Source organism: Leucopleurus acutus (assembly GCF_964270905.1).
Source record: "Leucopleurus acutus genome assembly, chromosome: 18".
Lineage (NCBI taxonomy): Eukaryota > Metazoa > Chordata > Mammalia > Artiodactyla > Delphinidae > Leucopleurus > Leucopleurus acutus.
In genome coordinates, this window is record NC_139160.1 from 6,027,233 (window position 1) to 6,055,177 (window position 27,945).

Sequence of the window (27,945 nt, forward strand, 5' to 3'; positions counted from 1 at the left end):
ACATTTATAAGTGATAGACAATCACTGCAGGACTATTCAGGTCTGGATACAAATAGGCCAGGATGAGCCATGTCAATGTTGGTGGAGGCCTCTCTGGGTACTCCCATCCACTCTCTGGCCTCCTATCTCCTCACGGTCTGGTCGGAGGGAGGAAGGTAGGGCAGGGCAGTTGTGGGGCTCCCATAGGCAAAGGCATTGACTGGGGGTCCATGAGGAGGGCCAGCAGAATTCGGGGTACCAGCTGGGATGGCTTGGTTGGCTTGGCGATATGTCACACCTCATCAGGTCCCTCTGGTTATTCCTGGATTGGCAGGGCCAAGGGTTTTGCAGTCCAATCCAACTATATTTACTCCACATTTCCTGAGTGCCTCTGTGCGCCAGGTGCTTCACGAGGCCTGTGGCGGCTCGTGGGGCTGCATTAGCTAGGGGCCCTGCCCATAAACAGCTCTTATCTGAAGAGCATGAGCAGATACCAGGGAGTCTCCACCAGCCATGAAATGGACGGGCAGTGATATTTTAGATTCTTGAAGATAAAATGTACTGATAACCCTACTGATTAATAAGTTGTCACGCTTTGGGGGCAATCGTTGACTAGGGCTGCTCTCGGGTGGCCTGACACCTGTGTTTCAGTGATTCATTGTGTCCCAGAGTAAGCTGGATTAAAAGGCTGGGGAGGCTCAGAAGGGAGGAAAAGTGACCAAAGCAAACCAAAACGGCAGCAACGCAAACAGGGCAACCTAGTCATAAATTGTATGGCTTTTTGGAGGAAGACATGAATGAAAAGAATCCTTTTCCTGAAGGTTAATGTTTTGTTTTGTCTCCAAAGTATTGTTTCTTCCTGTAGCAAAAAAGTTAGGGCAAGATGCAACTGTCCTCAAGGTCAGCTTTAGACATTTTCCAACGCAAAAAAATATTAATGAGAAGAACTGTGTTGTTTTGTTTTACATTTTTGTAAATCACTTTAATATCTGGCTTGATAGAAGACAGCTGGATTCTCATATCTGCTTCTGCATCCAGTCTGTTGTGATGTCACACATTAGGTACAACTCCAGGTACACCGGTGTGAGAATGAAAGGGAAAAAGGCAAATAAAATCATATTATTTTGAAAGTAGTTTTGACCTCTTCTATCCACTGAAATGGTCTTGGGGATGCCAGGGGGCAGTGTTTTGAGACCCTCTCTTTAGAGGATCCAACTCTTCCTGGGGCTGGAGGGGTCACGCCCCCTCTTTCGCAAACCTTAGGGCACTTAAAAGACCTGTTCTTTCTTCTCTGGGTCAAGAATAAATGCAAGTTTCCAAGACTCAAAGCCATGATTGCTTTCTGAGAGGAGGGTGAGAAAACCACTTCTCATTATTTTTTAGTGAGACATCCGTGGAAATCACTCCTGCAAATCTCTCAGTTGGATTAGTTGCTACAAAGGGACTGCAGATGGTGTTGGGTGAGGGTGGACGAGGAATGGTTTGGAAGGAACAGTACAGAGGGGGAGGGGGATGGGAACTGAGCAGTGGCCCCCTGGGAGGGCTCAGGACACACTCAGGTCCCCATTAAAACTGGGCCGTCTGAATACTGTTACACTCCCCTCTGGTTTTCTCCTTGCCTAATCTTTTCCTGAAATTTCTCTTTCACACCCACAAGGGGGGCAGATACAGGGATCTCCCTGGCCTCTCTCCTTTATCCTATTCCATTTCCCTCTCTCTAGACTAGCAACCCTTGCTATCCAGTTGAAATCTTAGTACCTGTGTGGCCTTGAGCAAGTTGTCAACTTCTCTAAACTTCACTTTCCTGATCTGTAAATGGGAGATTATAGCAGTATCTACCCCGGAATATTGTGCAATCACACAAGAAAATGCATGCAAATCACTTAGCACAGTCAGCATCTGGTCTGGGATGCAACAGACACTCATTCACATTAGCCATTATTAAGAAGCATCTCTGGTAAGGCCCCTGTGAGGCGTAAGAACCAACTGACACTTCTTCTGTAACACAGGGCTTTACTTCATATCCCCTCCATAGTTTATTAAAGGCCTCCAAAGCAATAATAGTTCGAATTTTGTTTATATCCTACCTGGGGGTGGCAAGTCTGGGAGCATCCTCTTGTGCCAAAGGCTTCAGTATTCACCTAATTATCTTCAGCAGCAAACACTGGCCACAATAATCCTATTGGGACAACTCCTCCCTTTCTTGCTGCTTCTCCTCATTCTTTTTAAACCAAGACCAGTCTTAGGCCCACCTGAAATTTATCATGGATCACACAGCAAGTGCAGAAATGCAGAGCCATTTCTCCATGGATCATTTCCACTCAGCTGCTTGCTTTTCTCCCTGGCTTGCTGGGCTGGGGGATGGGGGCGGGGGGTGATTGTGGCCACAGCAGCTGCAGTCCTTCCCTGGGGCTCCGTTCCCCCGAGGCAGAAGGAGTTGAACCATCCACTTGGTCACAAGGTCCTCGCCACCCTTTGCCCAGCTGCTCAATTCTGAGGCTAATTTGGCAGAAAACAGGACTTGCATTGAGTTAGTGAGGATCAGGTCTTACGTCCTCTCTTATAGACATTTTTCCTCATTTCTTTTATGAGCTCAGGTTAATAAAGTAATAGACCTTTATTAAAAAAAGAAAAAAAAAAAACCCTTGGGGATTCCCTAGCGGTCCAGTGGTTAAGACTCTGCACTTCCACTGCGGCGGGTGCGGGTTCAACACCTGGTCACAGAAATAAGATCCCACGTGCCACTCAGCCAAAAAATTAAAAACAAAAACGAAAACAACAGCAACAAAACTTTTTTTTTTTTTTCAGTTTATCATCCCAAGGTACTCAGATTTGACAACTGGATTATTTAGGGAGTTGTCTATCAGTCACTTATCCAACATATATTTCTTGAGAGTTTCCCATGTTACGGACATAATTCTCTGTTCTGGAGATCCAGCAATGAACAGGGCAGACAAGCTTCCATCTCTGATAGAAGAGGATGAGGGGCAGAAAACACACAAGGAAACAAACCGGAAAATAGCCTGGAGGCCAGGTGTACCAGGTAGAGATTTTGGTTAATAGCAACAGAAACTGACTTTGTTTTTAACAAAAGATGCAGGGGGTACTCATAGAATCGAAGGAAAGGCTGGAGAATCAAGATCTGGAAGCTCCCAAACCAGAATAACTTTGAGGATCTAGGAAACTAGAAGTGACTGACAGACGGACAGTATCTTTTCAGCACACCCACTCAAACCAGTCAGGTCCTGCCTTCCACCCCACCGCCCCTGCTTCTTCGTAGCTTCTTCTGAGTCAAGATCTTTGCCTGGAGAGAGGGCAGCTGGTTGGTCTAGCTTGACTCACATACCCACCTCTTGGGCAGGGGAGGGCAGGCCATCTGTATTGACAGTCCCTCCAAGATTCTCTCAGATGGTTAGAGTGGTAACTCCCCAAAGCAAACGTGGGGTGCTGTTGCAGAAGCAGGAGAGATGGCTCCCAAGCAGACAAAAAGGACAGCTGTGCCCCAGTTTAAAGCAGTTTCATAGGAGAAGCCTAGGTAGCGGTTTTAGCTTAGGCGGGCGTTCCAAAAATGGATGTGATTTTGGTTTGCATTAATTAGATCCATCTGGGTTTCAAGGTGGAACCAACCCCACAGTTCCCTATAATGGTGAGAATAGGATTGAGGATCTAAGTTTAGTCATTTTGAGAAGGACACTGACAATTTAAAATTTATCAGGATCGTGAAGGATCTGGGAAGCCTGATGTATGAAGAATAAAGAAGCTGCTGTAAATAGTCCAGAGCCCCTCAAAGAGAGGCTAGGGCCTCACTATTGTGCTGTAGCCTAGAGTTAAATAGGAAGTTTCATTCCCTCTCTAAACATAACTTATTATATAATCTTAGTCTATCAAAGGAAAACTTTAAAACAGTGTCTCAAATTTGCTATTTCTGCACATTTTTGTTTATTCCTCTGTAAAATGAATTTGAGCCAGATAACCTTTGGAATCTCCCCCAGTTTTAAAATTCTGTGCTCTACAAATCTCATCATCTTTATCAAGCTGTTATGAGATAGCTATGTTGTAAAAAAGTTTATTATTAACTTGGTAACTTTGCTTGCCAAAATTTATTCTATAATATTTTTGATTTTTCCAAGAGTGTTCAATTAATCTTCATAATCTTCCTTTAAGTAGAGCAGAGTCAAATGGAACTTCTTCCATTTTAAAGATCAGGAAAGGAGAAATATAGTGGTTCATAGATATGGGTACAATACATGTCATTTTGTCTGTTTACACTGACGTATTATTCTTGTCCCTTTTGTAATAATTATACATCAGACACTGTTAGAGAGTCACGTTGTGAGAAGATTATTGTCAAAGAGGAAATTTTATATTTATCCAAAAGTTATCTATGGGGCAAGGTCTATTTGGTTATTTAGTCATGCCAAAGTCTTAAAAATAGTTAAGATGATATGTGAGCACAGGAACTCAATGATGAAACCTAAGATCTTTCAAGAGGAAGAAACAATTACAATTTGCAATTCAATTAGAAAAACACAATTAAAGGAATAAGAGTGTCTCTTCTCCAGCTGAATATTAAAGTTCACCACAAAGGAAAGCCTCGTGTGCAACATAGTTGTGGCTAGTTAGCTACAGTATGTGGTCTGGAGTGAGTGCCAGCTCAGGGCCAGATCATGAACTCTACAGGAGCCAGAGATCAAGGGTCATTTATGAAGCAACGCTTAGAATCACATAACTTGTAATATGCCTGTCTATTGCAATATTTCACAACACACAATGCACTCCCTATCTTTTCCCTTGACATTCAATATGCAATTGCTCAGAAATGTCACATGCTTGGGCTTATTAATAAAGAATTATTGGGCTTCCCTGGTGGCGCAGTGGTTAAGAATCCACCTGCCAATGCAGGGGACACGGGTTGGAGCCCTGGTCTGGGAAGATCCCACATGCCACAGAGCAACTAAGCCTGTGAGCCACAACTACTGAGCCTGCGCTCAAGAGCCCACGGGCCACAACTACTGAGCCCACCCGCTGCATCTGCTGAAGCCCACTCACTCTGGAGCCCGTGCTCCACAACAAGAGAAGCCACCGCAATGAGAAGCCCACACACCGCAACGAAGAGTAGCCCCTGCTCGCCGCAACTAGAGGAAGCCCGCGCACAGCAACGAAGACCCAACACAGCCAAAAATAATAAATAAAAATGAATAAATTTATTTTTTAAAAAAAGAATTACTGATATGTTGACAATGAACTGAATCCAAGGCAAAGCTGACTGGTCTCTGCAAACAAGCTGAATCAATTCCCAAGGCGCTGGGCCACTAAGTTCATCTTCCTGACCCTGGGATAGAATGAAAAGGTCAGACTGCAGACCGCACGTCTGGAACAGCGTGACCTCAGAAAGAGCAGGAGGATAGACGTCAGTCTTGCTTGAGTTCTGGTCTTTTTTTTTTTTTTTAATTAATTAATTTATTTATTTTTGGCTGTGTTGGGTCTTCGTTTCTGTGCGAGGGCTTTCTCCGGTTGTGGCAAGCGGGGGCCACTCTTCATCGCGGTGCGCGGGCCTCTCACTATCGCGGCCTCTCTTGTTGCGGAGCACAGGCTCCAGACGCGCAGGCTCAGTAGCTGTGGCGCACGGACCCAGCCGCTCCGCGGCATGTGGGATCTTCCCAGACCAGGGCTCGAACCCCTGTCCCCTGCATTGGCAGGCAGACGCTCAACCACTGCGCCACCAGGGAAGCCCAGTTCTGGTCTTCTTGATTTGCCTCTGCCACGGGAGCTGTGTGACTCTGGAATCTTGTGTAAGATTCTGTACTTCTCTGGGCTTTATTTATTTCACCTGTAAAAGGAGTGAAGCAGTCACTCTCCAAGGACGTTGTAAAAGTATCACAGATTAGGTGATGGGAAAATATGATGGTTCTATGCAGTCGGCATTCTGCTTTCAGAGCTAATCTGCATTCAGGTAAAGGGATAGTCTTTCCCATCCCATCTGCTGATCTGACAGGTATGCCCTGCAGGCCTTGCCCTGGTTATTCTTTTGTTTTGTTTTGTTTTCCTCTTTTTTTTTTGGCCCTGATCCATAATTTAATAGGTGTGCAGGTCTGGGTCCCTTATTTCTGCTGCTCACGGGCCCACTGCGCCGGGGTCAGGGTTTTCTGCTCAAAGGCATGGATGTGCAGGAGCTCTTCTGCTGGGCAAGTGTTCACAAGCCGGTGTCTCTGAAGCAGCGGCTTCCCCTTGAACTTGGCCGACACCACAAGGACGCGGAGGCTGGACGCGCAACAGCTGGGAGTCGTGTCCCCCACTTGCACGTGCTCCATCTCCAGGTCCCCGTGCAGCTTCTCCCTGGAGGTGCTGGGCGCTGAGTTCCACTGTGGTCCCCAAGCGGGGACGAACTGCAACTCGGGCCCCTGCCGCACTGATATTCTTTGGTTTTTACTTTTGTATCATCAGTGGTTGTCAAGACATATCCTCATTTCAACAGTCCAGTGTTTACACATTCTGGGCACCATTCCAGAAGCTGGGGATACAGTCATGGACCGAAAACTCTAGAAAATTCCTGCTCCCGTGGACATTCTAGTAAGTGCAGACTAATATAATACATCAGGTGTTGGCGGTAAGTGCTTGGAGGAAAAATAAAGCTGGTTACAGGGTCAGGTCCCACTTAGAGGGGGATGGGGATGCTGTTTTAGCTGGGGAGGGTCTCCTTGAGAAGGTGACATCTAAAGAGCTGTGCGTGAATGGAGGGGGGCGTCCCCACTGTCTCCGGGCAAGAGCGGTCCAGGGGAGTGGGCTTGAGGTGCTTTTGGACAAGGCACCCATCTTTCCATTCTGCACTGGCCCTGGTGCTCCTCGTGGCCGGGAGGAGTGTCATCCTCCTTGGCCCTGGCCTTGGGTGGCCCCTCCTGGGGAGCCTGAGTTTAAAACCCTGCTGATACTCTTGCTGCTTTTCCTCGGGTCCTGTTGCCCTCTGCTGGGCAGACCAGGTGTTAGCGCTCCCTCAAAGTCAGTGAAGAGAGTGCTCCCAAATCACGAATTTCAAAACCCAATTTGAGGGGATAGTTGAATCATCAATGTTCTCCCTCTGGGCTTTGAAGCCTGCTGCAAATTTGAGTAACCGATTCCAAAGTGAATTGCCTTGTAGGTAGATGGGTTTTGTTTTAAAACAAGCAATCACAAACCTTAGTATCCAGACCCAAGATGTAAAGTACAGCAGAAACATAACATTTGGAACTGTTGGCAATACTGTTTTATTGCGCCATCTTGTAATATTGCTTACTGTGTATGAAATATTCTTTATAATTAAAAAGTTATTGGAAGGGACCCACACTTTAATGGTATCTGTGTCCAGGATTTAAAGAACCTAATAACTCCAGTTTCCAAGTTCCATATATCAGGTGATTTTTCATTTTATTGGACATAGGGGGAATTACCTAGGGACTATTTATTTAATGATTGTAAGACATCAAGAATTTAACGTTTAACCATTAAATCACTGCCTGTAAGATAGCCTCTCCTTTTGGCAATGATGGTACTAGAACCATGGGAAAAAAGTCATTAAAATTGGACTTCTGCTGTCTTTAACTATTCCACCGTGTGTGTGTGTGTGTGTGTGTGTGTGTGTGTGTGTGCACGTGTGTGTGCAGTGTATGTGAGCATCAGTGAAAGGTGAAAGATGAGCTTCCTCTGTGTGCAAGGACAGGGGTGTGACGAACACAACTAAGGTTCCTGTCTAGACTCTACTGCAGTCTAAGCGCAGTGCCACAGGCTTCATCTGCCTTATCTCATTTAAATTTCACAGCAGCTTTGCAAGAGAGGTATTATACGTCCCACAGAAAACTGAGCATCAGTGAAGCTAAATAACTTGCCCAAGGTTGTTAATCTAGTAACTGACAGTCTGGATACAATGCCCCAACCACCTGACTCCAAAGCCCCATGTCCTTCCACTATGCAGTGTGGCTGCCTGATGAATGACTCTCATCCTCAGTAGTTCTGTACAGAACTAAAGTCCTAAGGACCTAACAGATTGTGCAATGCAGTGGCACATTTCAATTTGCAGATGGCAAAATTGCAGCCCCGGGGAATGAAGTGACCTGTTCTAAGCTGGGTATTAAGAGGAAGAGCTGGACTTGGACCCTAAGTCTCCCTACCCCTAGTTCAGTGCTCCTTCCAATATATCATGGTGCTAGAATAACTTAGTTATAGAAACTGGGGAGAAGTTTTTAATCCCCACTTTCCTATCTCCTGTGTGGTCTTTGGGCACTCCAATAACTACCTAGAGTGGGAGATATAAAAGAATGACCTGGTATAAGAGTTTAAATGAATTATATATTGGTCGTGGTCTCACAGAAAGGAAAGAGAAAGGAAGCTACCCAAATAGGCTGCCCACCATCACTTTACTATCACCCATTGCAATCTTCCAATCAGTTGATCAATCAAGCAATAGGTACTGAGCATCTTCTATGAGCCAAGTACCAAGATGGGTGCTAGACAACTAGAAATGAGTAACTGCCAATGGGGGACTCACACTCAAATGGGGTGAACAAACATGTAAACAAAAGTACGTTGCAATGCAAGTCCCATACATACTGTGCTACGGGACCACAGGGAGAACAGCAGCAAATTCCCCTTACAGAATCCGGGAAGGCTCCACCGAGGGACACACCTTCACTCACAGCAGGATACCTTCAATACAGTGATGCTATTCACACAGCGTTTTTCTAGTCCTTCTAACAGTGCAGTATGCCTCCTTCAATTTCAACTTGTATAGATAAGAGGATTGTAAGATAATCTAGGAAAAAATAGTAAAAAATTTTGTGAGTGATTGAATTATTTTGGTTAATAAGGAACAGAGCTGTGGGTTACTAAAAGATTGTGGTGAATTTGAATTCTCTAGAGGAATTGGACAGCAAATGAAAGTGTAATTTCAGCTTGGTTAAACACAAAGTAATTGGGATAGTTAAATTGGTGTGCCAATTTAATTAAAAATTTAAAGCAAAAACAAAGCCGTTAGCTAAAAGGGTGACTATTATATAATCCTAATGAGTTTTCAATTTAAACATTTTTCCAATTAGAATTGGGATTAATTTTTAGGGGTCCTAGATATATCACACTGAACTCAGGAAAAAAAATAAGAGGGTCTAGGAATGATTAATACACCTCTCTTATTCCAGATAGATTAGAGAATTACACACTTTTAAAGTTTTATAAAACAGAAAATGGAATTGATTATTTATTAAATCTCAGAATTGGGAAAGACTGTTTAGGTTCAAAAGGAATAGAAGAGCAACAGGGGGAGAAATGTACAAACTTAACTAAAAATGAGTAAAATTTCCCTATGTGGAAAATTAAGAAACACCATCAAAATACAAGACAAACTCTAGCGGGGGCGGGGGGATAGTTACAGCAATAAACTAATAATTATATAAATTATGTGAATATTAATTTATCTATTAAAATTATATAAGCTAATGATTACAAAAAATGATAAGAAATTCTCTAACACGCTGATAGATAATAGATGTGTTAGTCAGCTATTATTACAATATTACTGCATAACAAGTCCCCTTAAAACTCACTGGCTTTTAACAACAGCATCTATTCTCACACAAGTCTGCTGTTTGGCTGACTTAGATTGCACTGAGCTGGGTGACTCTGCTTCTTCAGGCTCCAAGTTTGCTGGGCTTGGCTCCAGGATGCAGTTTGGGTACAGGTCTGTTCCAAGTGTGCTCATCACTCTAAGGCCAGTGATTACCCAGGGCTGGTTGTCATGGTGACAGCACTAGTGCAAGAGATACACCAATCTGAGCAAGCATAATTAAAGCCTTTTGCTTGTGTCATGTCTGCTATTGTTCTATTGGCCAAAGCAAGTCATATGGCCAAGCCCAACATCACTGGGGTGGAGAATGGTACTCCATCCACACTGGGAGGGGAAGCTGAATTAATCTAAATGATCACAATGGGAAAAAGAAATAAACTGCCAACCCACAAAATAGGAAACCGCAATTAATAGACATATGGAAAGATGAGCAACTCTATTAGTAATATAAAACGGAAATTAAAACTGCATCGAGGTAGCACTCATTACTTATTTATAAAGAAAGTGTTAAAATGAAATCACTCACAGTAAAAATTCTTCCCAACAAGAACTACATGAAATCCAGATGGTTTTACGGATGAGTTCAATTAAATTTTCTAGAAACAAATTATTTCATCTTATGTAAATTCCTCCAGAGGACTGACAGGCTGGAAATATTCCTAATGCACTTTAGGGCATCAAAACAAGGAAAGAACACGAGAATAAGGAAAATTGCAGTTCAATCTCACTCTTAAGCGTAGATATAAAAATTCCAGGTAAAACATTACTAAACAGAATCTAACAGCGTGTAAAAAACATAGCATAACATAACGAACCCCTGAATAGCATGGCTTAAATAAAAGAGAAGTTTCTAGTGTGGTTGGTCTAGGCTGGCAGACAGCTCTGCTTCAACAGGTCATCCAGAGACCTGGGTTCCTTTCACTTTGTTGCTAGGTCATTCCCGAGAGTCCTGTACTCATCTGAATTATCAGAACTGGGCCACTTCCACATCAGTGTCGTGGTCAGCACAGGTGAGGAAAAGCTGAGTCCAGGGAAAGCAGTGATTCTTTCAGTAGGCGCTACCTGGAGGCTGTACCATCACTCCTGGGGTGAGTAGAATCTCTCTGGGTGGCTGTGTGCCCAGGAAGAGATGGATGGATTTTTGGAGACAACTGGCAACCTGCTACACTAGGAATACTTTTAACAAAAGATGTGCAAGATCTATATGCAGAATATCATAAGGTCTTATTGGAGGACATTGAAGAACGCCCAAGAAAATGGAATAATATTCATGTTTTTGGAAAGGAATACTCAGTATCATGAAGTTGTTTATTCTCTCCAAATTCCAAAGAAAATCTGAAATGAAATCTTCATTAAAATTGACAGGTTCCGGCTGCCCTGGTGGCGCAGTGGTTGAGAATCCGCCTGCCAATGCAGGGGACACGGGTTCGAGCCCTGGTCTGGGAAGATCCCACGTGCCGCGGAGCAACTAGGCCCGTGCGCCACAACTACTGAGCCTGCGCGTCTGGAGCCTGTGCTCCGCAACAAGAGAGGCTGCGACAGTGAGAGGCCCGCGCACCTCGATGAAGAGCGGACCCCGCTCGCCGCAACTAGAGAAAGCCCTCGCACAGAAACGAAGACCCAACACAGCCAAATATAAATAAATAAATAAATTAATTAAAAAAATTGACAGGTTCGTTCTAAAGAGTCAAGAAGCATAAGGTAGATGAACTTGCTCTAGCTGATATAAAGACTTACAACTTTGTAGCCCTGTGCCACCAGGGAAGTCCCTTGACTATTTTAAAATGAAGACTTCTTCAAAAAATACCATAATGTCAACGTAAATTAAGTAATTCACTGGGAGAACATATTTGTAATATATACAATCAACAAAGAATTAGAATCCAGAATATGCTATGAACTTCTATAAATCTATAAGATAAATCACTAAATAGAAATGAAAAAATGTGCAAAAGAGGTGGACTGGTATTTCACAGAAGAGAAAATATGTATGGCACGTAACCATGAGAAGACATGTTCTATTTCATTAGTAATCAGGGCAATATCAAGTCAGACCACAGCAAGATGTTATTTTATACCCACAACAATTGCTTGCCAACAGTGAAGAAGTCTGACCATGTCAAGTGTTGGAGAGAATGAGGATAAATGGTATATATTGCTGGTGGAAATGTACATTGGTACAGCTGATGTTTCCGTTGGTACATTGCAAAAATATTTAGCATTATACTGAATGCTTTTTTTTTTGTGGTACGCGGGCCTCTCACTGTTGTGGCCTCTCCCGTTGCGGAGCACAGGCTCCGGACGCGCAGGCTCAGCGGCCATGGCTCACGGGCCCAGCCGCTCCGCGGCATGTGGGATCTTCCCGGACCGGGGCACGAACCCGCGTCCCCTGCATCGGCAGGTGGACTCTCAACCACTGCGCCACCAGGGAAGCCCTTGAATGCTTTTTGATACACAAGATGATTTTTATGAGATGTTCATATGGATTTATAATTTAAAAAAACCCTGAAAACAACCCAACACGAAAATGATGGATATTATATAGCAGTGAAAATGATGGATATTATATAGCAGGAAAATGATGGATATTATATAACAGTGAAAAAACAAATGAACTTAAATTATGTGCCATAACATAGGTGAATCTTAGAAACATAATGTTGAGTGAACTAGCAAGTTGCAGAACTCCATTAGGTATGATATCATTTTTATAAGGCTAAAAAACCAAATTCACTAATACATTATTCAGTTATATATACATATATGATAAAGTTATTTTAAAAGAAAGATAAGAGAATAATGGGCATAAAATACAGGATACAGGTTCTCCTGGGGATGGAGTGAGGAAGAGGCAAGAGGATAGAGGAGTTATTCAGGATGGATGCAAGTTACTGGCTGAGTTATGGGTTCACCTGTGTTATTTTGTTCTGTAACGTATGTACATGTCACATATTCTTCTGTATTTTCCAATATTATATTTAAAAACATGATAAAGAAAAATGAAAGAACTTGGATACTATTTATATTTATCAAATTTGCAAGCATTTTAAAGGAGATTAGAAGAAATGTGAAATAGCTTTTCTTGTACATTCATGATAGGAGTATAAACTGGTGCGGGCTTTTTTATTTGGATCTCTATTTATGTGTATATATATATGTTGTGTGGCATATATGATATACATATGCCACACAAATATTTGATATACGTATATACAAACACCTGTATACAATATATACGCATACACACATATATAATTTGTTATATATATATGTAGTCATTAGTTAATATTCTCTAACCCAATAATTCAATTTTGGGAAAATAAAAGCTCAAAAAAACCCTGAAATTAAAAAAAAAAACCCTCAAAATTAGTTGTTAAAATTAGAAAAAAAGTTATGAAGACAAAGATGTAGTTAGAAGTTCTTTTCTACCTGGGCACGTTGTCACTTTCCTTCCCTCAGAGGCACAGCCAGGCATACACAGTACCAGTGGAGGACACGCTCATGTCCAAAGTCGAGACCCACCCCCTCCAAGTTTCCATCGTGTTGTCCCATTTATTTCTTCCGCAGTCCTCGCACCAGCTGTCATCACCCAGAACGTAAATTCCCTGAGAGGAGGGACCTCACACTGCGCTGGGGTGAAGTAGGTGCCCAGTAAGCACCTGTGGAGGAATGAACACCTAGCGAAAGAGGAAAAGACCTTTCTTGGAGCAAACTGGTCAAGATATGGGAGGCCTGGAGGAATATAAGTACCTTGTGTACCAGTACTGTGCAAATTTTATAACCATGTCTGATTTTTTTGGTCAGTATTCACTGCTCTCCAGAGAAATGACTTTCTGGGATCCTAGGTAAAATGCTAGGGGATTTCCATTCTCCTAAAAAAAGCCTCTTGCAACGTCTTCTGTGATTTGGTTTTTAGACACTATAGCATAAAATAACAATTAGGGAATCTGGGATGTTAGGAAAACTGGTTTGACTATATCAGATCTCCTGAAGAAGATTCTTTGTATGCTATAGATTGTGTTAAAATCGATGTATACATTTTTCAATAGGCTTTGCCATAATAACTGAAGCTTATTTCGCTGTAAGTACACAAAATAAGCAAAGGGAAGCGAAGAACATGTCTTTCAATATGCAGTATTTGTTATAGCCCTAAATTAACGTCACATTGTCAAGAGAGTCAACATGCATTAAAATTCAAGTAGCATCAAGAGGATTGCAGCCATTTTTATTCTCCTGATGTTGCAGCCACGTCAAATATAATTGCCTGGGGGAATTTATCTGAGGTCTAGGGACAGAAATTATGATTTCTGTACCACTTGGATCATTTGAGCAGCCTCAAATCGGAGGGAAGACTGACCTTCAGGGCAAACAGGGAAAGACAGTGTGCATGTGTGAGGCAAAACCCAGTCGACCCAGTTTGTGCCAGGGTCTTTCAGGCTATTAACTACAGTGCTCTAAACCGTAATCAAACTTCAGGAGAAAAAAAGATCTTTAAACTCTTGGACATTAGAGCCAGGCTTCAAGAACGGGAACCAAACGTGTCATCTACATTGGAGGTGGTGCTGACGGTATTTAATAACTGAAGCCAGTGTTCAATGAACATGTTGAGGAAAGAAAGACGGACAGCTAAGTCCAGCTCCCAGCAACACTGTCAGAAGCCTGAGAAGTCTGCCTTTGGTCCTCTCGTCTTCCAGCTCTGCGTTCCCTGCTCTGGGTGAAAGGCTTTCCGTTCTCCCCGAAGCCAGGTTGGCGGGCACCCAGAGCCACAGTAGAGGGATGAGGAGTAGCTGGGATTCCAGAGCCTCTTGTGCGGGGCCCAGGGCTTAGGTGAAACATGCTTTCAGGCTTTGTGTGGTCCACTCGCCTGGAAGCCGGGCAGCGTTCAGACTGGGGAGGTGTGGCTCCCTGTCACTGGCCGGGGAACGCCCACACGCGACACCCGAGCCTTACACAGGACAGGCCCCAGAGCCTGGCAGTCTTGTGTCACCTGGCCCGGGAAGGAGGCAGGGAGGATCCCACTGATCCTTGAGGCAGAGGCTGTAGTTGTTATGAAAACCATCCTTTGCTTCCTGTATTATTTTGATTGTTGGTTACATTTGTTACAAATTGTGGTAAAATATACGTAACATAAAATCTGCCACCTTAATCATTTTAAGTGTACAGTTCCGAGGCATATATTCCCATCGTTGTGCAGCTGTCACCACCATCCCTCTCCAGAGCTCTTTCCATCTTGCAAAACTGAAACTCTGTCCCCGTTAAACAATAACTTCTCATCCTCCCCTCCTCCAGCCCCGGCAGTCACCATTCTACTTTCTTTCTTTTTTTAAAATAATTAATTAATTAATTAATTAATTTAGGCTGCATTGGGTCTTCTTTGCTGCACATGGGCTTTCTCTAGTTGCGGCGAGCGGGGGCTACTCTTTGTTGCGGTGCGTGGGCTTCTCACTGCGGTGGCTTCTCTTGTTGCGGAGCACGGGCTCTAGGCGCGTGGGCTTCAGTAGCTGTGGCACGTGGGCTCAGTAGTTGTGGCTCGTGGGCTCTAGAGCTCAGGCTCAGTAGTTGTGGTGCACGGCCTTAGTTGCTTGCAGCATGTGGGATCTTCCCAGACCAGGGCTCGAACCCGTGTCCCCTGCCCTGGCAGGCAGATTCTTAACCACTGCGCCACCAGGGAAATGCCAACCAGTACTCTACTTTCTGTCTTGATGAATCTGACTGCTCTAGGTACCTCATATGAGTGGACTCTTATAATATTTGTCCTTTTGTGCCTGGTTTATTTCACTTAGCATATTGTCCTCAGGGTTCATCCATGTTATTGAATTTTTTTAAATTTAATTTTTATTTTATTTTGGAGTATAGTTGGTTAACAATGTTGTGTTAGCCTCAGGTGTTCAGCAAAGTGATTCAGTTATATATATATATTCTTTTTCAGGTTCTTTTCCCATATAGGTTATTACAGACTATTGGGTAGAGTTCCCTGTGCTCTACAGTAGGTCCTTGTTGATCATCTATTGTATATATAGTAGTGTGTATCCATGTTGTTACATTTATCAGAACTTCCTCTTTTTAAAGCTGGATAACATACCGTTATATGTACCACATTTTGTTTATCCATTTATCTGTCAGTGGATACTTGGGCTGTTGCCACCTTTTTGCTATTGTGAATACTGTTCCTATGAACAGGGGTGTACAGATATCTCTTTGAGTCTCTGCTTTCAATTCTTTGGGTATATATCTAGAAGTACAGTTGCTAAATCATATTGTAATTCTATTTTTTTTTTGAGGAGCTGCCATATGTTTTCTATAGCAGCTGCCCCATTTTACATCCCCACCAATAGTGCACAAGCGTCCAGTTTTTCCACATCCCTGCCCCTAGTTACATTTTAGGTGACAGAGCATATACCACTGCAACATATCTGCTTCATTTTAAAACTGCCATCATAGCTGCTTTATTGCTTTCTTTCCTTCTCTCAAGCACTTATCTCACATCGATTTTTTGCTTACCAAAAGCCCAGAACTTGGTATAGCTCTGGCTTGGGGCCTGGGGTGCAGAGAGTAGCCAGGACACCAAAATAAGCCTTAATGTTTACAATTACCATAAATTATATTGTTAGGGCATTTTGCAGCTTATAAAATGCTTTTATATTTGTTACCACTTTGATTCCTGTCCTATAAGGTAAGTAATGCATTTGTTATTATCCTCCCTTATAGATGGAGAAACCAGGGCTCACAGAAGCTCAGTGACCTGCTTAGATTACACAGCCAACATCACACCTTCTGATTTCTGACACACTTGGTGCTTTTCTCTTCATATCGTGAGATTTCTCCAGTCCACTCCACAGAGACCAGTGTGATTATTCTCCCTTATGGGAGGACTGGTCATTCTAAGAAAACAGTAACTTCTGACTCAAACACTTAAAACTGCAGTAAAACATGCAATCAGTATCTGTGCTGGCCACTGCTTGTGGACCTCTGTAAATCCCCCTGGTCCCACCATTTGCTCCAGCCGCTGCTGCAGCAACCAATTTCAAGAGGCTTAGACCAGCTTCTCTTTGGTAGAATCAGACAGAACCTCACTTTGATTCCGTCCTGGATCTCTTGTTCTCTTCCCTGAAGAAACATCTGATGTCATCACATGGAATACCTGTGGGAACGCCTCATTGCTCACACCTGCACGCTCTGGACGGGTGGGTGAGTTACGGTTTATGGCGCCACCGCTGACCAATAGGAAGTGGAAGTTAGTGGATAAAGAGATTCTCCCTTTCATCTCCAAAGGACATGTCTGAGATGCATTCCACAAAAGGTCCTTCAAAAAGACCTGGCAGGAGAGAGAGAGACAGAGAGAGAGAGAGAGAGAGAGAGAGAGAGAGAGAGAGAGAGGGAGAAAACAGGAAATGGAAAATAAACAAAACAGACTGAGACACAGGATAGAATAAGAAAGTATAATATACATTTGATTGGAATTCAGAAGGACAGAATGGGAGAAAACAATATTAGAAGATAGTGTTGGAGAATTTTCTAAAATTGGTAAAAGACAAGAATTCTTAGATGCAGGAAGCACAGTAAACCACAAAAAAGAGAAATAAAATGAAATCCACACCTAGACATAGAGAAGCAAACTGCAAAACAACAAAGACGATGAGAAGATGGCAAAAGCAGACAGAGGAGATGGGTCGCTCCTGAAGGGATAACAACTAAAACTGGCAGCTGACGCCACAGCAACAGCAACAGAAGCCCAAAGAGAAAGTAATTGTTAACCTAGAACTGTAGACCTGGGTAACTGTCGTGCAAAGATGGAAGTGACATAAGGACATCTTTAGGAAACCAAACTGGAGAGTGTTTATCACCAAAAAGCATTCACAAAGGAATTTTTGATGATGTATTCCAGAAAGAAGGATATTGATTCCAGAAGGAAGATCTGAGATTCAAGAAGGAATGGTAAGCAAACATTGACTATAAAATAATAATAACACTGTCTAATTTGCAGAGGAAAAAAAATCAAGTAAAGTTTTGCATGATGTCACGTAAGATGGGCAGGGGACAATTGAAGTTTAAGTGCTCAAAAGTCCTTCATTGTTCAGGAGAAGCACAGAGATGTAAAAACTTAGACTTTCCAGTTACCTACACATGTTAGAACTTTAAGCATAATTACTGGAAGAAAATACAGAATGTATAATTTCTGTAACAGGAAATATAAAACAACGGAAATTTTCCCTCAGTCATCTAAGGGAGGCAGAAAAGATCCAAAAAAAAGCAGGACCAGTAGAAAGCTCACAGATATATGGCAGAAGTAGGTTCAATTACGCAAGTAATGGATATAGTTACATAATAATTACTAAGTAATTAAATGAGGTATATTTACAGATGAAAAGGTGGATGTTGTCAGATTGAATAAAAATGACCAGATATTGCATATTTACAGACTGGGGCCAGTTCTGAGAAGGTCTTGTCAGAACAATGGGAACTTTCAGAACAAAGGCTGCCCAGTAAATGGGTCCTGCGAAATGGCTCAGCCCCAGTACTGCCACCGTGCTCAGCCATGGGCAGGGAACCGCTGGGGGGATGTGTGACCTGGGTGTGAGCACCGTGGTGGATCCAAAGATGTGACGGCTGGAGGCCATCAGTTAGTTATCCTCTCGAGAATTGAGAAGAACACGACATGGCCACCACAGAGAGAGGTGTCTTCACATTTTAAATAGAGGCATTGGGCCATCTTTGTAGGATTTGATGAGTAAGGGTTTAGGTAGAGGAGAGAGTGATCAGGGAGGAGGCTGGTAGCAAGAATTACAGGGTGCTGTGAGGGAGAGGGGGCAGGACCAGCCCCTTCATCCAAAGAAAGGCCTCTGTAGAACTACTTGGAGAGCTTGGCATGGATCACCCAGAGTTTGGGGACATACATGAACCCAGAGCCTCCTAACTCCTACGAGACAAGCTTTGAAGAGCAAGGCTGGTCAGAGCTACCTGTGACCGGGGAACGGGGAGGGCGTGCTGCTGTGGCCGTGACCTGGATGGACAGGGTGGAAGGCGGCTGGGTCTGCCTGCCAGGGCACGTGACCCCTGCAGAGATGCACCACCAGTGGAGAAGCTGACTCGGAAGCCTGGTGCTGGGCAAGCTCCCCACCGTGCCATTCTGGATGAGCCAGTCTGCACAGAGTTAGCCCGGGATGTAGAACAAGGCAGGAAAAGGCCTTTCCCTTCCCCATGCAGGCTTCTGAGCTTGGGTCCTGCTGGGAGCTGGTGGGTGGCGAGAGGGGAGTGGGGTAGGCTTAGGTGGAATGAGACGGAAGTTTTGACTCGGACTGGACTGGACTTTTTAATACCAGAGGATCAGACTGTTTATTAACAGCTGAAAGTGACAGGAAAAGCTTGAAATCTGCCCTAGATTCGTCCAGAGGAGAAGGGAGAGCTGTTAGAATATTTTTAAAAGACAGTGGTGTGATTTCCCTTCACTAAGTAGTCCAGTAATGATTCAAAAATTAACTGCTGTAAAATATTGCTTAACATGGTACTTTGGAAAAAGACCTCCCCACCGCCCTTAAAAAAACCCCACCTAAATAGTGCGAGGACCAGCACCCACATTTCATTTTTATAACGGCAAAAGCTTATTCCATTGACATTTGAACCGGAGGCAGCGGAAGTTCTCTGATCTCGCTTACCTTCCACGTGCACTGCTTAGGGAAGCCGGGAGCACTTCTTTGAGACATAAATTAATATACTTATTCCTAAGAGGTCCTCTAGAACCCCTCGACCGGTGTTAGGCACATTTGGTGCTTATTAAACACAGAAATAAACCTGGTTCTAGAAAGAAACGTGTGCCTTTTCCGCAAACCTTTCCACAGGTCATCTTCGGGCTCCTCGTGCACCAGGAATCCCACCGCCGGAGCCGGAGCGGGACGGCGCGCGCACGGCGGCCCCGCGGCCGGCAGAGGGCGCTGCGGCTCCCCGGCAGGGCTGCGGGGCGCGGGGCTCGGGTCCCGGCGTGTGCGTCTCGGGGAGGCCGGGAGGTGGTGCGCGCCTCTCCGCCCCGCGCCGCCCTGCCGCGCGGGCCCGCTCGCCGCCCGGCCGCTGTCAACGCCGCCCGCACCTCGCCGGCGAGGCGCGCGGGCTGCGCTGGCTGCGCGGCGCTCTCCGAGGCCCGGTCTTCGCCGCCGCCCGCGCCGCCGCTTCTCTTTGTCCGGGCGAGGCGGCCGGAGGGGCGGCCGCTGCGGCCGGGGGGCGCCTCGGCGTCCGGTCGGCGGGTCCGGCCGTCGCCACCGCGGCCGCCGCGCGCTCGGAGCGGGGGCGGCGGCCTGGGCGGTGCCGGCGCGAGGTGAGCGCGGGGCGCGAGCGGGCGTGGGCGGGCGGCGGGGACCAGGCTGGGGAGCCGGCTCCGCGCGCGGGGGCGTCCCTGCCCCCTCCGCCTGCGCCACCTCTGCCGGCTTCTCCCGGCAAGTTTGTCGCCCCCGCTTTGCGGACCTCCTCGGAGGATCAGCCGAGTCCAGACCTGTGGCCAAATAGAAAACTCGAGCTGGAGGCGGAGGAGGCGGAGGAGGCGTGTGGGAAGCCGGTCCGGGATGAGAGTCTCTTGAAGGGCAGCGCTGGCTTCTTGGACATCTTCCTTGGCTCTTTCCCACCCAGGTGAGCGAATCCTCTTCTGCTTAGTTCTGCACAGGGGCGAGCTGGGCTCCGCTGCCGGCGTTCTGGGAACCCGCGCCGAGTCGGGGAGTGATTGCCGCCGGGGCTCCGGGCAGCGCAGTGTTTATTTTGGCTTCTCGGTCATCACAGCCCTCGTTCTCTCCTGCCTGCATCCATCACCTGCTCGGACTGAGGTATTGCAGCTCATCCGGCACCTTCGCGTGCTGCCAGGTTAAACATCCTCTGTTTTAGAAGGGCTGGTAGGTGAGTTCAACCGAATCCCTCCCCGCCCCACACCCCCGGCTTTGGATAATTTGTTCTGTGTCTTCGTCTTAATTTAGTACGAATGTGTTATTTCCTTTGAGCTTTATAATGGTAAAGCAGTGAAGCGGTTTGCTACATCCATTTTTTCATTCTGAGCCTGTGCACAGAAGGAATTTCAGGCACATAAGTGATGTTACTACCATTCTATTTTAAATACAAACACGGAAAGAAGTACTCTTGGCAGGATACCAAAGGCGCCTGTACTCTGTTATATAAGTGCTTTTAAAAAATATTTGCTCATTGTTAAAGTTATAAAAGGGATTACCAGAGCATCTAAGAAGAGAGGGTGAAGATAAGTCAGAGCCATAATTTCTTCTTTAAACCAAAACTTTACTGGAAGATAAGCATGGTCTTAGCTGGAGATACCCTTTAAGATGATATAGGGCCATTTCTTTGACCTCATTAGGTACAATTGTAAAACAAATAAAACAGAGTAGGTTTTGTAAGGGCTGTTAAGAAACTTGGTGAAAATTCTTTGACTACTTATTGATAGTAATAAAAAAGATCCCACAGATATCCTTTATGGCTTTTAAACTAGTGAATGATTTTATTTCTTATAGCTGATGGAAACTTTGTAATTATGAACTGCCAGTTATTAAAGATTTAAATAACCTTTAATATCTCTACTTGTATTTATGGGTTTTTTTTCAGAGAAGAAGACAGAAGTAGAAATATCAGGTATACTGAGGTCTGGGCACCTCCTCTTGTGACCCACATCTCAGGAATCTGTTCCAAGTGGTTTTTGGTGATGCTGTGACATTTGTAATGTTAAAAACTCCCTTGTGATTCTAATGTGTAGCCAGGGGTGAGACCCATAGGATGGCATTGTTTTTTTTTCAATTTGTCACTTTGTAGCCTAAGGTGTGGCTCCAGTGGTTTAAGGAAAGTAAAAAATAAGTGGTTAGAAATATGGAGAGAGAATGGTATTGAAAAGAAGATGTGTTGAGGAATTATAGCATGTTCACTTTTGTATTTTGTATATCTTTCGATTTTTTTTAAACCTGCAGGGAATAGTTGATGTTTATTGGGGACCCATGATTCCATGTAGACTATGTCAGGGAGTCCTGAGTGGGACATTTCTTTGTGCACAGGTAACAGTGAAGTTGAGTAGCGGTGTCAGGATATTCCTTTTTGTTTACATGAAAAGACAATCACGTCTTATTAAAGATTGTTTGCTCCATGAAGTTCAAAACTCATTATGTTAATATAGACTAACAAATTAAGTGCAAAAAAGCTTTTATTGTCTTTAAGGTCGGAAATTAACGTGGCTGCTGAATCAATGTTTTCTGTCTACTTCATGTAATTCCAAATACCCAAATCTGGGGGCAGATCTTAGGGTTGGTTTGCGAAGGCTTATGTAAAGTGCTACGACTATTGCATTAAACTCTCTGTTTTGGCTATTACATAATTGACACAGTACTGGATTGTTAAAGCCAAAACAGGGGAAGGATGCACAGCCCCAGCTCAGCACATGCGCTTTTATAATGAATTGCTGTGGCCAAATTAGAGGGAACAGCAGGGACGGAGGTTTGTGAAAGAGAGATGAGAATAGCGTCTAGAGGATTGATGTAAGAGAAGACTGTTATGCTTAGCGGTTTTCTAGAGATTTTAATGCTGCGGTATAAACCTCTCTAGTCTTTCGTATCTCTCAGCAGAGGCGCATTGACTGGGAAGCTAATGATCTTAAGCTTCAGGGCCCCTCACTCCGGCTTCGTCCAAGCCCCTGGGAGGGCCACTAGCAGTGTGCTCACATGGTCACAGAAGTTTGTATTTGTAATCGTGGATGTTTTTAAAATAAGGAGGACACTCTCTCCCCCCTCCCGCGTCCCATCATAAGAATGTAAGGCTCCATAAACCCTGAATCTGCTGTCTCCTGATTATGTTAACTTTGAAAAATGCTTTTTCTTATTTTAACATCTGTAGTCTCATGAAAAGACAAAAAAAGAAATCTGGCCAATATTGTAGTTGAGCTGCTGAGAAAATGCAAACTGCTGTCACCCAGGGCTCAGGTGGTTACCCGGTGAATCAGCTGTGCCTTGTGATCTCACACAAACCGGGACTTTTTTGGATCCGAGCCGAGCCGGAGGCAGAGAGAAGCTGAGACGGGGGCGGGGAAGGGAGGAAAGTGGGTTAAAGCCCTTCCACATCTCAGAGACGGCTGCCGGCTGCCGAGGGGAAAGGGAGAACGAAGTGAACTGCCCAAAGATGCTTCATTAGTAAAAAGTTAATAGGAACAGATAGCATCAGCTCCATAGGAGACTTTCCTGTAAACTCCTTCGGATCTGTCTTCAATATGAATTCTAAACAGGGAGCAAACTCAGGCCTGGAAAATATCTTGCAGGAAACAAGTGCAGGCTGGGAAGGGCTAGGATAAACTATTGACTGTTCCCGTTTAGCAGTTTTATGGGTAAATGGGAGCCTTATTATGTCTGCCGCAGGAATGTTGGAGAGGGGGGTTATAGAAAAGAGTGGAGGATTTTCCCTTTTTCTCTGAAGCAATTTCTGCTTCATATCTGAATTTGGATGCTTCAGATCTTACCATCTTGACCCCTTTCCCACCGGTCCTTATACCCCCTCCGCCCACCCACCCCTTCAGACATCCACCCATCCACCCACCCATTCACCAAGACTCCGCTTGACCAAACTTTAGTCAGACTCCTCTGAGCCCTCTTCTTGACTAGGCCTCAACCTTGGCCTATAGGAACTGCGACTTTCAACACAATCTTGTCGGTGTAGTGTTGTCCCCCGCCCCCCCAGAAGACTTGAGAAAACTCTTAACTTGGCTTCCAGCCCCCTGAGGTCATGCCCCCGGGATGACCCATCCCCCCTTGAGTTTCTGTTTGGAAAAGCTCAAGTCTGCCACAAGGATTTACCCTTTGTTCCAGCCAACACCTGAGGACGGCCCGATTTCCCTTTTATTCAGCATTTAGTATAAAAACAGTACAATTACAATGCATTCTCTGTCTCTTTGAGATGTATACGTGTCTCCTACAACCCAGGAGTATCCTTCTCAAGGACCTGAAGGCCGTTCCTTCGACGTGTAATCAGGAGGGGTAGGGCCTCTGTCTCCCGTCTCTAGGAGACGGGGACAAGCTGGCGCGTAACAGCGTTGACGATGACCAACCACCCTGCCTGCTTTTTGTAATTGCCCGCTTCCGTGACTGCTTTAGCCCTGTCTGTTCTCTCGTTCCTCCTTTAAAACGCCGGGCCGCCTCCTTGGGGATTGAAGTTGAGCTAAGTTTTATACTGAAGTCTTTCTTTCCTCTTGCAGTATATACTGAATGAATTCTGTCTTTACTGTCTTTAACTAGCGTCTAGCTTTGTTTTTCTTTAATAACATCCAACGGATACTTTTGAGTGTCTGTTTGTGCCAAGCGCTGTTCTAGATATTAGGTGTCTTAGAGCAGTGAACACAACAGACAAAAACTGTGCCCCAGAGGAGCTTACAGTGCCATGGATAAATTTATGTAAAATGTGTATCGTATCAGGTCGGGATAGTGCTGTGGAGAAAAGTAAATCAGAGAAGGAGGAGTGTAGGGTGGGGAGTGAGTGTTGCTGGGACATGTAGGTCAGGGAACACCTCCCTGAGAGTGGATGCCGAGTAGAACCCTGAAGGAGATGAAGAGGGAGCCCTGTGGATGTCAGGGGAGAGCGTTTCCCTTGTTGGGGAATAGCCAGTGCAGAGCCCTGGGAGGACGGAGCTGGGCTGGCGCTTATGGGGAGCAGCGGGGGGCTGGTGCCCCAGGCAGGCTCGCGGCCAGTGCTTCCCTGCAACAGCAACCCACCCCTCTAATTCTCTTGTGGTTTCTTGGGCCTACCCTGGGACCCTCCTCTCCAGCGCTGTGAGGTTGTGTCAGCGAGTGATGGTGTTACCCTTGGGCTTTAGGTGGTGTATTGGTTTGGGATCAGGTACAGCTGAGGGCCTCTCAGGGCTACTGGAATCCAGTCCAGACCATTACATAAACCAGGAGTAGGGGGAAGAGTTGGGTGTCTTCGTTGATGGTTCCCACTGGCTTGCTGTAGGAAAGGGGCCAACAGGAAAGCCTTATTTCAGCCCGGATTCCCTGCCGTCCCCTAGGAACAGATAGAACTGTGGTGAATAAAGGATGCCAACAGTGGGAACCACAGTGCTCTTTCTTGGGGAATATCAAGATGTCAAGAGCCTACAGCAACTCCTGGCGTGAGACTGAGCCAGCGAGAACCCCGCGGCCTAAAGGTGTTTGGGTTGGTTAGGGTTTGAGGAGGGGAGTTTGCTCATTGGTTGACGAGGCTCCTCTGTGCCTGGATGGCTGCCCTACATGTACTAGCCAGAAAGCACGTGTGTGGACCTGGTAGCAGGTGGTCACGGATCCCTCAGTGGAAAAGGTGAGAAGCCAGTGGGGAGCAGCAGCACGTCTGCTGGAGAAAGGCAAAGCCTTCCGGGCGCATGGGGATGGGTTGGGGGACAGGATACACAGCTGTTTGCTTTGTCAAGCTATGAGCTTATAACCATTTCTATCCCTGACACAGACAAAGAAATCTTCCTATAGATTACGATTCTCTGGGTTGTTTGCTAGCAGGTTGGAGCATAACAGCAGGCTGAATGAGCACAAAAGCAGGTGGCATTAGGAGGGTGGCATGTATAGGGGATTGCAGGCGGCATTAGGAATGTGGCGTGTATAGGAGATTGGCAGGTGGCATTAGGAAGGTGGCACACGTAGGAGGTTGGCAGGTGGCATTAGGAAGGTGGCGTGTATAGGAGATTGGAAGGTGGCGTGTATAGGAGATTGGCAGGTGGCATTAGGAAGGTGGCATTAGGAGATTGGCAGGTGGCATTAGGAAGGTGGCATACACAGGAGATTGGCAGGTGGCATTAGGAAGGTGGCATACACAGGAGATTGGCACGTGGCATAGGAAGGTGGCGTACGCAGGAGATTGGTGTCCTTGCCTCTTCTCTGTGCCTGTCATTGCTTTGTGTGGTCTCTCACTTTGCAGGCTTCCTTCACGTGCCCTACCATGTTTGGAAAATGGAGGATTTAGGTTATTCCTGGGTATGTTATATTCTTCTTTAACTTTTGTGAATGAGCCCTCTTCTAATTGGCTGTTGTTATATAATCAGTCGGTTATATACATTATGCATAGTGGTCATATTACATTGTCTTAGTCCTTTTGGGCTGCTGTAACAACATACATCAAAAACAAAACAAAACAAAACAATATACATCAGACTGGTGGCTTATAAACAGCAGATATTTATTCTCACCGTTCTGGAGGCTGGGAAGTCCAGGATCGTGTTGCCAGCAGACTTGGTAAGGGCCTGCTTTTTGGTTCACAAACGGCACCTTTCTGCTCTGTCCTCACTTGGTGGAAGGGGCAAGCAAGAAGCTCTCTGGGGCTCCGTTTATTAAGGTACTAATCTCACTCATGAGGGTTCTGCCCTCATGACCCAGTCACCTCCCAAAGGCCCCACCTCCTAATACCATCACCTTGGGCATTAGGTTTTCAACATATGAAGTTTGGGGGGACTCAAACATTCAGATTGTAGCATATATATAACCAGTAATTTATATTTAGAAAGCTGTTGATTTTAAGATATAATCATGTAACTGGGCACTTTTCAAGCTCTTATCAATTCTAACCTCTTTTTGGTTATTTTTCTTGAATATTCTAGGTAGACAGTCATATCATCTGTAGGTGATGATTATTTTTTTTCTTTTCTTATTTCTATTTCATGTTTTATTACCAGAGTTTAGACTAGATAGGAGAAGACATCGTTAACTCAATCTGTTGAGTGATTTTTTTTTTTAACATAAGATTGAGTATTGTCCTTCAGGTAGATGTACTTTCCCTGTCCTATAGGGCAGGGGTCCCCAGCCCCTGGGCCTCGGACCGGTAGCAGTCCCTGGCCTGTTAGGAACCAGCTGCACAGCAGGAGGTGAGTGGCGGGCGAGCGAGTGAAGCTTCATCTGCCACTCCCCATTGCTTGCATTACCGCCTGAACCATCGCTCGCATCACTGCCTGAACCATCCCCTACCCGCCCCTCCCCATCCATGGAAAAACTGTCCTCCACAAAACTGGTCCCTGGTGCCAAAAAGGTTGGGGACAGCTGCTATAGGGGGTAGGTTGTATGACCCTTTGAGACTTCTCCTTGTTAGTCTTGCCACTCTTTGTGCAGCTACAGACCCATTGCACCAGTAGGTTCAGTTCCCGTAGAAAAACAAAGCAGTGTGTATGCATAGTCATTAAAGGTGAGCCAGCAGTGTATACGATGGGGGCTAAGCCAGTATTAATGACAGGTTGATGTTGACTTTGGGAACTTTGACTCACCCGCGGAAATGGAAATCCAACATAGTATGTTAGCTTCTATAAAGACTGTAATTAGGCAAATAAATTTGTCCAGACACAGGCTAATATTGATATAGTGATTTTAACGCTTTTCAAAAGTATTGTGGAATATAGAGCCGTGGATTACAAGAAATGGCAATAAAACAGCAGAAGCAAATAATGAACACTTAATAGGGAAGTTAACTTTTCACACTTGACCAGATTTACTGCAAAGGACTAATCTAAAAACTTAATATGAGTACTATCTCTGTTAAATGACAGTATAAGAGAAGTAATCTCAAATCATCCAGAATTAATTATCTTTTTACTAGCTTGTTTGAAATTACTCAAAATAGCTTCTGAAGACAGGCAGTCTTTCTTTATGCACAAATAATTGTCTTCTCAGGTTGGAAATGTTGCCACATATTAAGCCAAACATATTTTTATACCAAATTCTTATATTTCTATCAGTTTATTTTCAGGAGAAGCCAATTTGAGAACTGAAATCATGCAAGAGAATAATTTTGATTGAAATGAATATTTCTAAGCTTGATGCATTTTCTATTAGTGTTGCATAATATTTTAGGAAGTATGTATGGCAGGCATGCCAAAAATTACAGTTAGTTTCCTAAAGACTCTAGAAAGTAATAAAAAAATTATATTAGTTTAATTGGTAGCTAGTAATGAGTTTAATACTGAGAGAGCTAATTTGCCTCTACTAGCAGTTTTAAGAGGTTAGTCTAATATAAGTAACTACTTTGTGCTCTACCCCCAAACTTCATACTGAATTTTTTCTGCTAGATTTTAGAGTTATCATTTTGACAACAACCCAAGATATTGTAATGGAATATAAATGTGAGTTAGAACTAATATCTCAGTTTGGAGCATGAAAAAAAGAAAGGAGATATGTGATCTGAAAATCCCCCTTCTCCAAGGTTGGGACTAGAAGGATACTTGGCAGGCAGTTGCCTCAAGCACAGAATTTAAGGGGGTACTAAAAAACTACGCAATAAAATAAATCATATTTTCATATGGTTAAAAAATTAAAATTAGTGCAAAAATTTGTAAACAAAATATCAAAAATTTAAGAAAGACAAGATCAGTGTCTGATTTTTCCTTTTGTGTAAGGCTCTGTATG

At 44.6% G+C, this 27,945-nt stretch overlaps 1 pseudogene across 1 annotated transcript; it reads right to left on the bottom strand.

The window, feature by feature from the left end:
* Positions 1-5,879: 5,879 nt before the first annotated feature.
* On the bottom strand, positions 5,880-9,703 carry LOC309974937 (bolA-like protein 2; annotated as a pseudogene). Its single transcript has 2 exons — positions 9,578-9,703; positions 5,880-6,396 (listed from the first exon to the last, which is right to left on the bottom strand). The product of its transcript is annotated as a bolA-like protein 2 (transcript).
* Between the last annotated feature and the right edge of the window lie 18,242 nt (positions 9,704-27,945).